Source organism: Bubalus bubalis, chromosome 8, assembly GCF_019923935.1.
Source record: "Bubalus bubalis isolate 160015118507 breed Murrah chromosome 8, NDDB_SH_1, whole genome shotgun sequence".
Classification (NCBI taxonomy): Eukaryota; Metazoa; Chordata; class Mammalia; order Artiodactyla; family Bovidae; genus Bubalus; species Bubalus bubalis.
In genome coordinates this window covers 76050068-76063142 of record NC_059164.1, presented here as the reverse complement: position 1 = coordinate 76063142, position 13075 = coordinate 76050068, and positions in this window count along the sequence as shown.

Here is a 13075-nt window from a genome sequence, read left to right as displayed (position 1 = left end):
TAGATTTGAATATTGGCTTTTCTGGGCTGATACCTGATTTTCTCTAGCTTTCCCATTTTACCTCTTCTACTCTTTATCTCTTTATGGGTTTATGCTCTACTTTCTTGGAGATTTCCTCAACTTTGGCTTGCAGCTCTTCTGAAAATTTGATTTCTGCTGTCATACTTTTACTTTCCAAAAGCTCCTTTTTGGCTGTTGAATGTTCCTTTTTTATGATATGTATCTTTTTTTGTTCTTTCATGATTGCAGTGTTTTATCTCTGAGGATTTTTGTGATAAGGATTTTTTCTCTAAGCTTTTCTTCTCTTTGTAGAGTTGCTGTTCTTTTTTCCTTTTGTTGGTATTCATATTTGGTTTTTATCCTCAGATATCTACTTATATTTAAATATGGTAAGAAGGAACTCTCATCTTCTGCTGGTGGGAGTGCAAAAAAGTACAGCTACTTTCAAAGAGAGTTTAGTAGTTTCTTAAAAAACAAAACATACTCTTAAACCGTGTTCTGTGAACTGAATGTTTATGTTCCCTGCCCCGCCCCCAAATTCATTGAAACCTGTTGTCCACGGTGATGGTATTAGGAGGTTGGGCCTTTGGGAGGTAATTAGGTAATGAGAGTGGTGGCTTTGTATTGGGATTAAGTTCTCTTATGAAAGAGACCTCAGAGAGCTCCCTTGCTCCTTCCACCATGGAGAACATTGTGTGTGTGTGTGTGTGTGTGTGTATGTATGCACAGGTGCTCAGCTATGTCTGACTATTTGTAACCCTGTGGACTGTGTGTGTGTCTGTGTGTGTTTGTGTATGTGTATGTATATGCACAGGTACTCAGTTATGTCTGACTCTTTGCAACCCTATGGACTTTAGCCCTCCAAACTCCTCTGTCCTTGAGATTTTCCAGGCAAGAATATTGGAGTGGGATGTCATTTCCTCCTGGGGGGATCTTCCTGGCCTAGGGACTAAACCCACTTCTCCCACATTGCCAGTGGATTCTTTACTGCTGAGCCATTGGGGAAGCCCAGGAGAACACAGTAAGTCTACAATACAGAAGAGAACACTCACCCAACTGTGCTGATGCCTAATCTTGTACCTACAGCCTCCAGAACTATGAGAAATAAATTCTTGTTGTTTTTGGGCCACAGAATGTATGGTATTTTTGTTACAGTGGTCCTAATGGACTAATACAATCCAGCAACTGTGCTCCTTGTTATTTACGCAAAGGAGTTGAATACTTATATCCACACAGAAACCTGCACATAGATGTTTATAGCAAATTTATTCATAATTGTCCAAACTTGGAAGCAAACAAGATGTCCTTCAAGGACCTCTTTGGTGGTCCAGTGGCTAAGATTCTGCCCTCCCAATGCGGGGGGCCCCAGTTCGATCCCTGGTCAGGGAACTATATTGCATGTGCTGCAACCAAGACCTGGTGCAAATAACTGTTTTTTTAAAGTGAAGTGAAGTCGCTCAGTTGTGTCTGACTCTTTGCCACCCCATGGACTGTAGCCTACCAGGTTCCTCTGTCCATGGAATTTTCCAGGCAAGAGTATGGAGTGGGTTGCCATTTCCTTCTCCAGAGGATCTTCTCAACCCAGGAATTGAACCTGGGTCTCCTGCATTGCAGGCAGACACTTTACTGTCTGAGCCACCAAAAAGATATCCTAAATAAACTGTGATAAATTCAGACAGTGGAATATTTTTCAGTGTTAAAAAGAAATGAACTATTAAACCATGAAAAGAAATGGAGGAAACTTAGCATGTCAGTTATTAAGTGAAAGAAGCCAATCTGAAAAGGCTGTGTGCTGTATGACCCCAACTATCAGACATTCTGGGAAAGGCAGAATTATGGAGACAGTAAAAAGGTCAGCGGTTGGGGGGAAGGAGGGATAAATAGGTGGAGCACAGATTTCTAGGGCCCTCCAAATTGTATGATACAATAATGGTGGATACGTGTTACATACTTGCCTAACCCATAGAGTTCAACAATAAAAGTGACCCCTAATGTAAACTGTGGTCTTTGAATGATAATAATGTGTCAATGTAGATTCATTGATAATACATGTGTCACTCAAGAGGGTATGTGTGTGTATGTGTTTGAGGGCTATATGGGAACTCCTGTACTTTTCACTCAATTTTGCTATGAAGTTAAAACTTTTCTAAAAGAAAACAATACTAATTAGAAAAAAGAAATGAAAATCCGATTCACATAAGGACATACATGAATCTCAAGTATGTCGAATAAAAAAACTCATAACAATAAAATGCAATAACCCAGTTTAAATATGGCCAAAAAATTTGAATTGACATTTCTCCAAAGAAAATTCATGAATATCCATGAACAAATGAAAAGATTAGGAAATGCAAATGAAAGAGCTACTTCATATCCATGTAGGATGGCAGAAGTTAAAAGCCCAGAAAATAAGTTTTGGTGAAGGTATGGAGAAATTGGAATATGCATACATTGTTGGTGGGTGTAGAAGTGGGTGCAGCTTTGGAAAACAGTTTGGCATTTTCTCAAAACAGAATTATTGTGTGACTCCTTAGTATGTAGGAAATGGAAAATGTTAACACCAAAACTTGTATGCAAATGTTCATACGAGTATTACTCATAACACCCCGAAAAGTATAAACAGCCCATATGATAACCAATGGATGAGTGAACAAAATATGGTATATTCATAAAATGGAATATTAGCCAAAATTAATATAGATGAAACTTTAAAACATTATGTTATGTGAAAGAAGCGTGAATGAAGAATGTTCCCTGCTGTATCAGTGAACAAATGAGTTTGCAGCCATCAAGCCACTACAGCTGTGTGCCTCCCACCCCACCCCCATCCTCAAGGAACTCAAGTTGGAGACAAACGGGCTGCCCTGGGCTGCCTGGCCCTCAGCTGCTAATAGCCACCCCTCAGTGATGCACCCTAAGGGGACTCAGAATGGGAAAGACTGGGATACTAGCCCTAGGTAACTAAGGTGCATATCAAAGGAATGATTTCAATGAGCCCAGACTCTTGCATCTTCCCATACATAGAATCTAGCGCTAAACTAATTAACTTGAGATGCCAGGTTTTCTTTCATTAACAGTAACCTTTTGATGGTCTGACTACATAGTTTTTGTCACAAAACTCCTACATATCCTGACTCCTCTTTTACCTCTTCAGAGTCATTCTCAGAGCAATCTGAGAGTCTGCTCCCCTAGTCTTGAAGTCCTCAGAAAGTCCACCAAATAAAACAGAATTCTCATCTTTTAGGCTGTGCATTTTTTTTTTTTCAGTCAACAGAAGCCAGTCAGATGAGACTATATATTATGTCTTCATTTATATGTAATGTCCTAAAGAGGCAAGTCCGTAGACTCAAAAGTAGATGAATGATTTCCAGGGGCTGGGGAGATGGTGGAGGTGGTGATCTGGGTGGTGGCTGGGGAGTGGTGGTGATGTAAAAAGGGGAGTGATGGGTATGGGATTTCTTTTTGGGGTGGTGAAAATAATCTGGAATTAACTGTATATATAACAAGTCACTGAGTTCACATTAAAGAATGAACTTTATGTTAGGTGAATTATACCTCAATAAAGCTGTTACATTAAGAAAAAAAGAAGAGTGGGCTAAAAGGAAGGAACTCTAGCACGTGAGTAGAACAGATTGGAAGAATAGTAGAATAACCTTGCCATCAGGCCATTTTGTTGGGTCATCTGCTGTCATCTTTTTAGGTCTTCCCTCTTGGGCTGGTGAGATTTTGCAGAGGCGTTTCCAGAGTTGCCAACATTTTGGGAGCCTGGTTGAGGAGGACAGTAGGCTAATGAGCCTTCTGCCCTCGTGAATCCTGAACACTGCCAGCTGCTATGGCCCCACACCCCACGGAATGACTTGTCCAACCTTCCCTTTGCCCTTCTTTCCACCATGTTCATTGTACCTTTCCATCCCCTCACCCCTTGCCCACTCCCCCGCCTCCCGCAGCCTTCCACCTTGTCCAGCAGCAAGTCCTGCAGAGCCCTCTCGGTGCGGGGTGGAGAGGTGCACAGTACAGCATGCAGCACGGGGCCTGGGGGTGGCAGCCCGTGGGCCAGGTGCTGAGCTGCACTAACGGGGCCCTTCTTACGTTCTTTCCTGGCTTCCACTTGGGCTCCTGCTCTGGGGGCTGTTGGCACTGAGGACCTGTGTAGCAGGGGACAGCCTCTCCAGGCAATATAGTGGTACTGAAACTGTGGGAGGGCCAGGGGATCAGCCTAGTAGGGAGCTCTGGGGTGGGCTGCTGTGAGCAAACCTTGAGAGGTGGTGGATGGGGAGAGAATCCCCTCACAGCCTCTGGTTCTCTCTGGGAAGGACGTCTAGCTCCCAAAGTGACTGTATTAAAATATAGTGTGTTAATAGACAATCTGAGATGACTCCCAGTGAAGATAGTTTATTATAGTTCCCAAGAGAAGGAGACACATCACTCCACGAAGGACCACAGGGGGAAGTGAGGGTCTGCCAGGAGATGGGGGGTGGAGTCCAGGAGAGGGGAGAAACTGGCAGGAGCCTTTACTGTGGTTTCCTTGGGAGAAGCGGGAGAGTCAGGATGTGCAGGCTTAGGACTGGCTTGTGTAAATAATGTCAGTGTGTTCTGGGGTGTAGGGGCTGCCCGTAGTCTGGTCCCTGGCCTTGCACTGGCAAAGTGACCTGGAGTATAAGACCTCCATAGAGGAGGTGGTGGTCTCTGGGTTGGTTAATTTGCACACCCAAGGAGGGAGGTGGGGGAGGCAGGAGGGAGCCGGCATATCATTGAGGTGTCCAGTATATGCCTGTAGGGCAGGTGTTAAAGGTTATAGAAGCTGGACACGTGGTTACTGAAAGGACTGGGGTGTGATGAGTGTTCTCTACAGGGAAGGAGTCTCCAGCATGGAGATGGGAGGCTGGTTTAATGTGGGAGACCTGGGTTTGATCCCTGGGTTGGCAAGATCACCTGGAGAAGGGAAAGGCTCCAGTATTCTAGCCTGGAGAATTCCATGAACTGACTAGTCCATGGCGGTCACAAGGAATCGGCCGCAACTGAGCGACTTTCACTTTCACTCTAAACACAAGTCAGGGTGGGCTGGGTACTGTCTAGGTTGGGCTCAGCATCCTCCAGAGATCATTCAGGGCTCACCTCTCTTCCCAGAAGCTCTTCCAGCACCTGCCCAGCACAGGCAGGGGTGGGGGAGTGTGTGCCCGCTGTCCTCTAGCTCCCGGAAGGGGCTTCCAGGAGGCGCAGTGTCACTGCGTGGTGGGTGTGGCTCCCCCAGGACCTGCAGACCCCTTTCTCAGATGGTGGAGTGGCCCTTTACCTGCCCAGCATTCAGGCCTCCCTCTGTGCATCCTTCTATAGCACCTCCTCAGAGAGGGTCTCCTCTCCTCTCCCGAGCTGTGCTCCCGGCTGTGCGTTACCCAACTGGAGAGCTTCCAAAGTGGCCTCCTGCGCAGTCCTCCTACCACCTGGCCTCCAATGCACCCCTGACTTGGGAAGGCCAGCCTTCTTTCTTTTTCACTTCCCCTGGGAGCAGAAACACAGAATTCCAGACCTTTGAAATCAGAGTCTGCATTTTGGTAAGATTACTGGAAATCAGGAAGCCCTGCAGTCTCACCTTCTTGACTTCCCGGAGCTGGTGGAGGGCCCCACCGGCCTTTCTGACCCAGTAGGTCTGGGTGGAGCTGTCTAACACCCCAGGTGATGGTGCTGCCTTTTGGGACCGCACTTTGGGAACCGCCCTAAACTGGCTGTACTTTGAGCCACCTGAGGTAGCAAACTGGTCTAGATATTTACCCTGACTGGACAGACAGGGGCTCACAGGGAGGTGCCGAAAACTAGGCTGCACACATAGAAACTAAATCTGGTCTTTGGCCCTGGCACACGGTTTCAAAAATTCTTCACATTTCTTGAGTGAAAGAGATAGAAGTCTTTTGTTGTTTGTAAAGAGCCCCCTTTCTGTATCTGTGTGCATGCGTGCTCGGTCGTGTCTGACTCTTTGCGACCCCATGGACTGTAGCTCGCCAGGCTTCTCTGTCTGTGGGATTTTCCAAGCAAGAATGCTGGAGTGGGTTGCCGTTTCCTCTTCCAGGGGACCTTCCCAACCCAAGGATTGAACCCGAGTCTCCTGTGTCTTCTTCATTGGCAGATGGATTCTTTACCACTGAGCCACTGGGGAAGCCCTTTCTGTACCTGAGTTTACGCTAATGAGGTGACTCCTGGCGTGGAGGTGCCTAGGTAGCTTGGGAATGGGGCTGGTGGCCGGAGGAAACAACTGTGTGATTCGAGGACTTGGGCTTGAGTTAATCACTGATTGCTGGTGATTTTCTCATAATGTTTTTAATAAACATTATGAGAATAAACACATTAAAATAATAAACATTATTTTTAATAAACAGACGCCTCGAGGGAAACTCTGGATGCAGAAGCTCAGGGGTTGTCTGGGTTGGCGATGGTTAATGTGCTGGGACAGAGGCTCCTGTACCCTCTCCCCTCCTCACCTTACATGTCTCTTCATTTGGCTCTTCCTGGTCTGTATCCTCTGCTGCTGCTAAGTCGCTTCAGTCGTGTGCGATTCTGTGCGACCCCATAGACAGAAGCCCACTAGGCCCCGCCATCCCCGCCGTCCCTGGGATTCTCCAGGCAAGAACACTGGAGTGGATTGCCATTTCCTCCTCCAATGCATGAAAGTGAAAAGTGAAAGTGAAGTCGCTCAGTCGTGTCTGACTCTTAGCGGCCCCATGGACTGCAGCCTACCAGGCTCTCCTGTCCATGGGATTTTCCAGGCAAGAGTACTGGAGTGGGGTGCCATTGCCTTCTCCCCTGTATCCTCTGTAACAGAACTAAAACAAGCATTGTGCTTTCAGAGTTCTGTGGGTCTTTCTAGCAATTTATTCTGTACCTGAGTTTACTCTAGTGAGGTGACTCTTGGCGTTCTAGCAATTTATTCTGTGGGGGGTATGGGAATCCCTGAATTTACAGCCTTGTGGGACTGAGCCCTTAATTGTGGGGCCTGACTTGAACCTTGGGTGGTTTTCCCTTTTTATTTTTTATTTTTTTTTGGCTGACCTGCACAGCTTCTGAGATTTTAGTTCCCAGACCTGGGACCTTGGCAGTGAAATTGAGGAGTCCTAACCACTGGACTGCCAGTAAATTCCCCTCTGGGTGGGTTTGTCAGAACTGAAATGAATTACCAGGCACTCATCAGGTGTGGAGTGTACATACTTCACTGGAGGTTCTAAAGCAGGCTGCCAGGGACTTCTCTGTAGCCCGTGGTTAAGACTCTGTGCTCCCAATGCAGTGGCCTGGGTTTGATACCTAGTCAGGGAACTAAGATCCTGCATGCTGCAACTAAGGCCCAGTGCAGCCAAATATATATATATATATATATATATATATATATATATATATATATATATATATAAACTCCAAAAACCCAGGCTGCCTGGGGAATGGCCTGTAACCCTTTGCCCTCCATGTGCTTCCTGAGCAAGTCAAGGCTAGTGAAATCTGATGACCTCTACACCCCAAGCCCCCCATGCAAGCTCTGTTCCTGTTCCCCAACCCGAGCCCAGAAACACTTCCGCAAGGGGTCAGACCAAAAGCCTGGTGGGCAAGTCCCTCCCAGCCCAGAGCCCCAGCTCCCAGCTCCTGGCTCTGCTTCCATACACACTCATCACCAGGTGGAACTGCCTGTTTCCAGGAGCTTCCAGGCAGGCCTGCTGGGGAGCTCCTGGAGGCAAGGCCTGTGTGCTTCGTCCCTCCCAGCAGGTGCCAAGGACAGACAGAGGATGGAGAGACTTGAGGCTGAGTGTGGGTTTTATTAGCAGCAGGTAGGAGGCATCTTGAGCTGTCTGGATCCTAGAGAGAAGGTTCCGGTTGAGCGGACTCAGACTGTCACTCCTGGCAGCCAGGGGCTCTCAGAGCTGTCCCTCACTGCAGAGGGTCCCCTGCAGGGGACACAGAGGCCTCAGAGGAGGAGGAACACAGCCACAGTGGGGGCAGGGGAGGGAAGGATGCTGTGGGAGGGCTAGTGAGCCCTCCACACCCACTATCCCAGACTCTCACCATCTCCCGGCAGCTCACAGCTGGTAGGGACTGTTATTTGGGAACCATGACTCTGGACTCCTAACGCAGAGCTCCTTTCCAGACTAAGTGGCATAGGCACAGACGTTGCTGGCGGGCCTAGCTGGACCATGTACCACCAGGCATGTCTCTCGGTTCCTCTGAGCCCCCTTGGCTGGTCTGAGACCCACTGTGTAACCCAGTGGCATGAAGGCTTTGCAGAAACCTGCAGCTGGGGCAACCCTGGTCGCTGCCATCTGAGCCCCTGCCCTCTGCTGTATCGTACTCCTCTTGGGGCCCTGTGGATGCCCCCAGGTCAGGGGAGGCAAAGAGAGAAGCCAAGCCCACCAGCCTCAGGGCGGTGTCTCAGGATGCTCACCTGTGGTGGGGACCATACACCTCATGGCACATGAGCTGAAGCAGCACTTCAGGTTGTCCCTACATTGGTCGTCCCTGGAGCACTCACTTCTTTTCAAGCAGAGCTTTGGGGTCAGTGGGGCCTGCACTCAGGGGCAGTGGCCAGCCTTCAGGACAGGTGCTGGTGGAGAGATGGGCCAGGGGTCACTGCCCGCTGGCTCACTGGGTCTGCTCAGCTGCTGGTCAGCGGGAGACACCCCCATCCCCCACCACCACACACCTCCTTGGTGGCCTGGAGCCTGCAGGGCCCAGGCTAGGAGGGAGACAGCACTCACTCGTACATCGTACATTGCTGGGCAGGGCCCTGGTGATGCTGGGAGGAGGAGGGGGAGCCTCAGCTGGGCCTCAGGTCAGTCCAGCTAGAAGTCCTGTTATGGGCGGGCTGAGTTCACGGGGCTGCTGGGGGGTTCACTGAGAGAAGGGTGTGGAGTGCAGGGCTGAGGGGACTCTTGACAAAGCTGGGCCCTCCCTTCCTCCAGTTTATGGGGCTCCGCTGGGGCGCAGGGTTGGAGGCCTTACCCACACAGGGCTGGCCGCAGGGACTCTTGGCACAGCACTTGGTTCCCTGGGGACAGCTCTCATGGTTGACACAGGAGGCAGTGCAGGAATCTTTCTCTGAGGAACTGAGCTCTGGGCACACAACCTGTTCTGCACACAGGATGGGCCGGGGGTGGGGGATGGGGTGGCTGGGTCCCTCCTCTCATCTCCCCTTGGCTCCTCAGGGAAAAAGCAAGATGGGGCAAAGACAAAAACCATGGGGAACCCAGTCCCCAGCACCCCAATGCTCTGCTTCTAGGAAGGAAAAAAACTCTGCCAGAAATATGATCCAGCTGACAAAGCGTAAGTCAGCTGTGAAAATTAGGAAACAAGGCTGCAGGCCCACTGCAGGGGGTAGAGTTAAGCCTCTGAGGGGCCAGGACAGGCTCTCTCCATGCCCAGTTAAGTGCCCAGTCACATTTCACCCCAGGACATGGCCTCGGCCCTGCAGTTCTAGGCCTCCAGCTCATGGGCATTTCTGGGCAGCACCCTGTTACTCCCTTAGTTACTGGCCCTCCCCAGGGTGACCTTCCCTGTTCTTTCCTCTGGTCTCAATCATCAAACTGCCAGGTCTGGAAGTGTTTCAGGGGCACACCTGCAGTGGAGGGAGATCAGGATGACCCTCCTGGGCCTACCTGCAAGCTGAGGGCAGGGGCCAGGGTGAGGGCAGCCTCCAGGGTGATTAGGGTCAGAGCCAGGGTGGCAAGACACCGCATGGTGGCAGGTGGCAGGCAGGTGGCAGGTGGTGGCTTGTGGCCCTGGGGCACCTTTAAAGGGTGTGGCGGGGGGAGGACCATGGCGGGGCTGGCGCTGGCCCAATGGGGCTGAAGGGCTTCCAGTTTGGAGAGACCTTAGGCTGGGCAGTCGCTGCCTTGGGCCACATTTGTAAACAAAAAAAGAATTCCTAATATAGTGTACCATTTTTTTTTTTTTCCACTTTGAAAGTAACGCATGCTTACTGTGAGAATTAAGAAAATGAAGGGCAGAAGGAGGAAGAAATATCCACCATGACCCAACATGGTGTTGTTTTCCGTGGTCACAGAGGGGCCCTTCAGGGACAGAGAGTGACCGGTCCAGTTCAGCACGTGGTCCACAGGTAACGGAGAAGGAGAAGGAGCCCAGGGATGGGGTTATCTGGGAGGGCGTTGTCTTTCTCCCATGGTGTCTTTTTGTCTTTTCCTGAATGTTCTACAGCAAGAAGGACAGACAGAAGGAAGAAATATGACCTTGTGTTTATAGGCTGCATGCTCTGTGAGAAGAATGTTAGGGATCCGAGAAAGGGAGGGGCAAGTTCAATGTTGGGGCCATTTCCTCGCAGCGTGGACACCGGGAAGGCCTCTTCCCAGAAAGGCTCCTCCTGTGCCCTGAGAGCGGGACCCGGGTAGGGCGGGATGAACACCCAGGTGACGTGCCCCTCCTTCTCTGGGGAAACTTCCTCCATCCTTCTGCCCTGAGGGCCTGGACAGGAAAGGTGGCCTTGGCATGACCACATGTGTTGAAGGTCAGTGCCCACCCCTGGTGCAGGCTGCACTCCTCTGTCTGGCCCATGGCCTCTTGACCTTTAACACAGAGCCCCTCAATGCTTCCTGGGTGCTCACATTTCCAGACGTTCTAGCCCAGAACACCCTGCCACTTTGACAAGCAGTGCAGGTCCCCATGGCTCTCCCTGCCCCGGGCCTTGTGTAGCACTGTCTTGGTCCCTATGACCCCTCAGCAGGGTTCTTGGACCTCTTCGCCCAGGCTCTTCCTGCGGTGACCAGCGCCAGTCTTCGGGGATGGGGGTCTGAGGTCCTGGCCACTGGTGACTTGCTGCTTTCTGGTGCCTCTCCATGCTAGCAGCTCACAAAATGTTTCCCTTTCAGCTGTTTCCCTCCTGCAGCCTGAGAAGAATGAAGTGCACAGGCCAGAGGGGGCTCTGAGGTTCAGAGAAGTGAGGGGTGGCCAGGCCAGGGCCACTTGCTGCCTGGCTCTGCTGGCCTTTCTCTCCCCGTTCTCTATCCCTCCCTCTACACCACGGCTGGGAGGATTCAAGCTCCTCCTTGCTCAGGTACTGCGTCTGAGGCCAGGCTGACGACACCAGGAACTCAGGCCACTGGGCCATGTCCTCACACTGAGTCACCAGCTTCTGACTCCCTGGGACAGTCTATTGAGACCTGCGGTCATAGGTTTACAAGGCCTGGTGCCTTCCTCCCTGACCATAGGACTGGCCACATACTGTGTGGGGTGTTTTGTTCAACAAGCGAGAAAAAAGTGTTGGTAAAGATACTAAACACAAAGTGAAAGTCGCTCAGTTGTGTCCGACTCTTTGCGACCCCATGGACTATACAGCCATGGAATTCTCCAGGCCAGAATCCTGGAGTGGGTAGCCTTTCTCTTCTCCAGGAGATCCTCCCAATCCGGGGGTTGAACCCAGGTCTCCTGCATTGCAGGTGGATTCTTTACCAGCTGAGCCACAAGGGAAGGTTTTCCTCTTTTCCACATCTTTCTTTTGTTTTTAAAAATAGTGTTTTATGTAAACTTTAAAAATAAAATAAAATTAAAAAAATAAAATAAAAAAATAAAATAAAAATAGTGTTTTAAAAATTGTCACTCTAGGGACTTCCCTGGCCGTCCAGTGGTTAAGAATCTGCCTTGCAATGCAGGGGACACAGGTTCTATCCCTGGTCCAGGAACTAGGATCCCACATGCCTTGGAGCAACTCAGCAGGCGCGCTTAGTTGAGCTACTGAGCCCACGCACCACAGCTAGAGTCCACGCACAGCAACAAAGATCTGCATGCTGCTGCCAAGACCCAAGGCGGTCAAATAAATATTAAAAATGTTACTCCAGTTAAATCACAATTAATTGTTTGTTTATTATTATTATTAGTGTGTTATTAGTGTGAATATTATTAGTGTGAATTATTAGTGTGAATATTACCACTCCTCTTTATATTGTGCAATGCCAGTTTAAATGCAAACACAAGAGCATTTGACTCTTATGTGGAATCACCAAAATCACACCCTTCATGTTCCTGGCTGGGATGGGCATGTGTATTCCATTCTGCACAAAACTCACACTGCTTTGTCTTCACATTTTTTTTTTCCTTTTATTTTCAGATTCACTCTTGTTCTGAGGAGTCCATTTCCTTGGAAGCATTACTATTTTCCTGACTCAATGAACTGGTTGACTGCTTTTGTCAGACTGGACTCTCCATCAACAAAACCACTGTAACTCTTGATGGTCCTGACCACGCCCGAAGGCAGGAGGCCAGACGCTGCCTAGAGGTCTGGTTTGCTTCTATGTCCACTCATTTCTGTGTATATTTTTATACTAGAGAGGATCAATTTTTTTATTTTTATAAAAATATAAATTCTCTGTTTTTATCTTATTTTTATTTTTGTGTGTGTGTTAGTTGCTCAGTCATGTCCAACTCTTTGCAACCCCATGGAATGTAGCCTGCCAGGCTCCTCTGTCAATGGAATTCTCCAGGCAAGAATACTGGAGTGGGAAGCCTTTCCCTTCTGCAGGGAATCTTCCTGACCTAGGGATCAAATCCGGGTCTCCTGCATTGCCGGCAGATTCTTTCCTGTCTGAGCCACCAGGGAAGACCCATTTTTATTTTTCACTGAGATTTACTTCCCATGTGATAGGCAATGGCACCCCACTCCACTACTCTTGACTGGAAAATCCCATGGGCGGAGGAGCCTGGTGGGCTGCAGTCCATGGGGTCGCTAAGAATTGGACACGACTGGGCGACTTCACTTTCACTTTTCACTTTCATGCATTGGAGAAGGAAATGGCAACCCACTCCAGTGTTCTTGCCTGGAGAACCCAGGGATGGGGGAGCCTGGTGGGCTGCCGTCTATGGGGTCACACAGAGTCGGACACGACTGAAGCGACTTAGCAGTAGCAGTAGCAGTGATATAACTCACCCTTTTAAGTGGTTTTTATATATTAATAGTTTTGCAACCAACTCTTTAATTCTAGAACATTTCATTATTCCTAAAAGAAGCACTGTCCTCACTAGCAGTTATTTCCTATCCCTCCTCCTCCAAACCCAGCAACTGGCAACCACCAATCCACTTTCTGTCTCTGTGGATTTG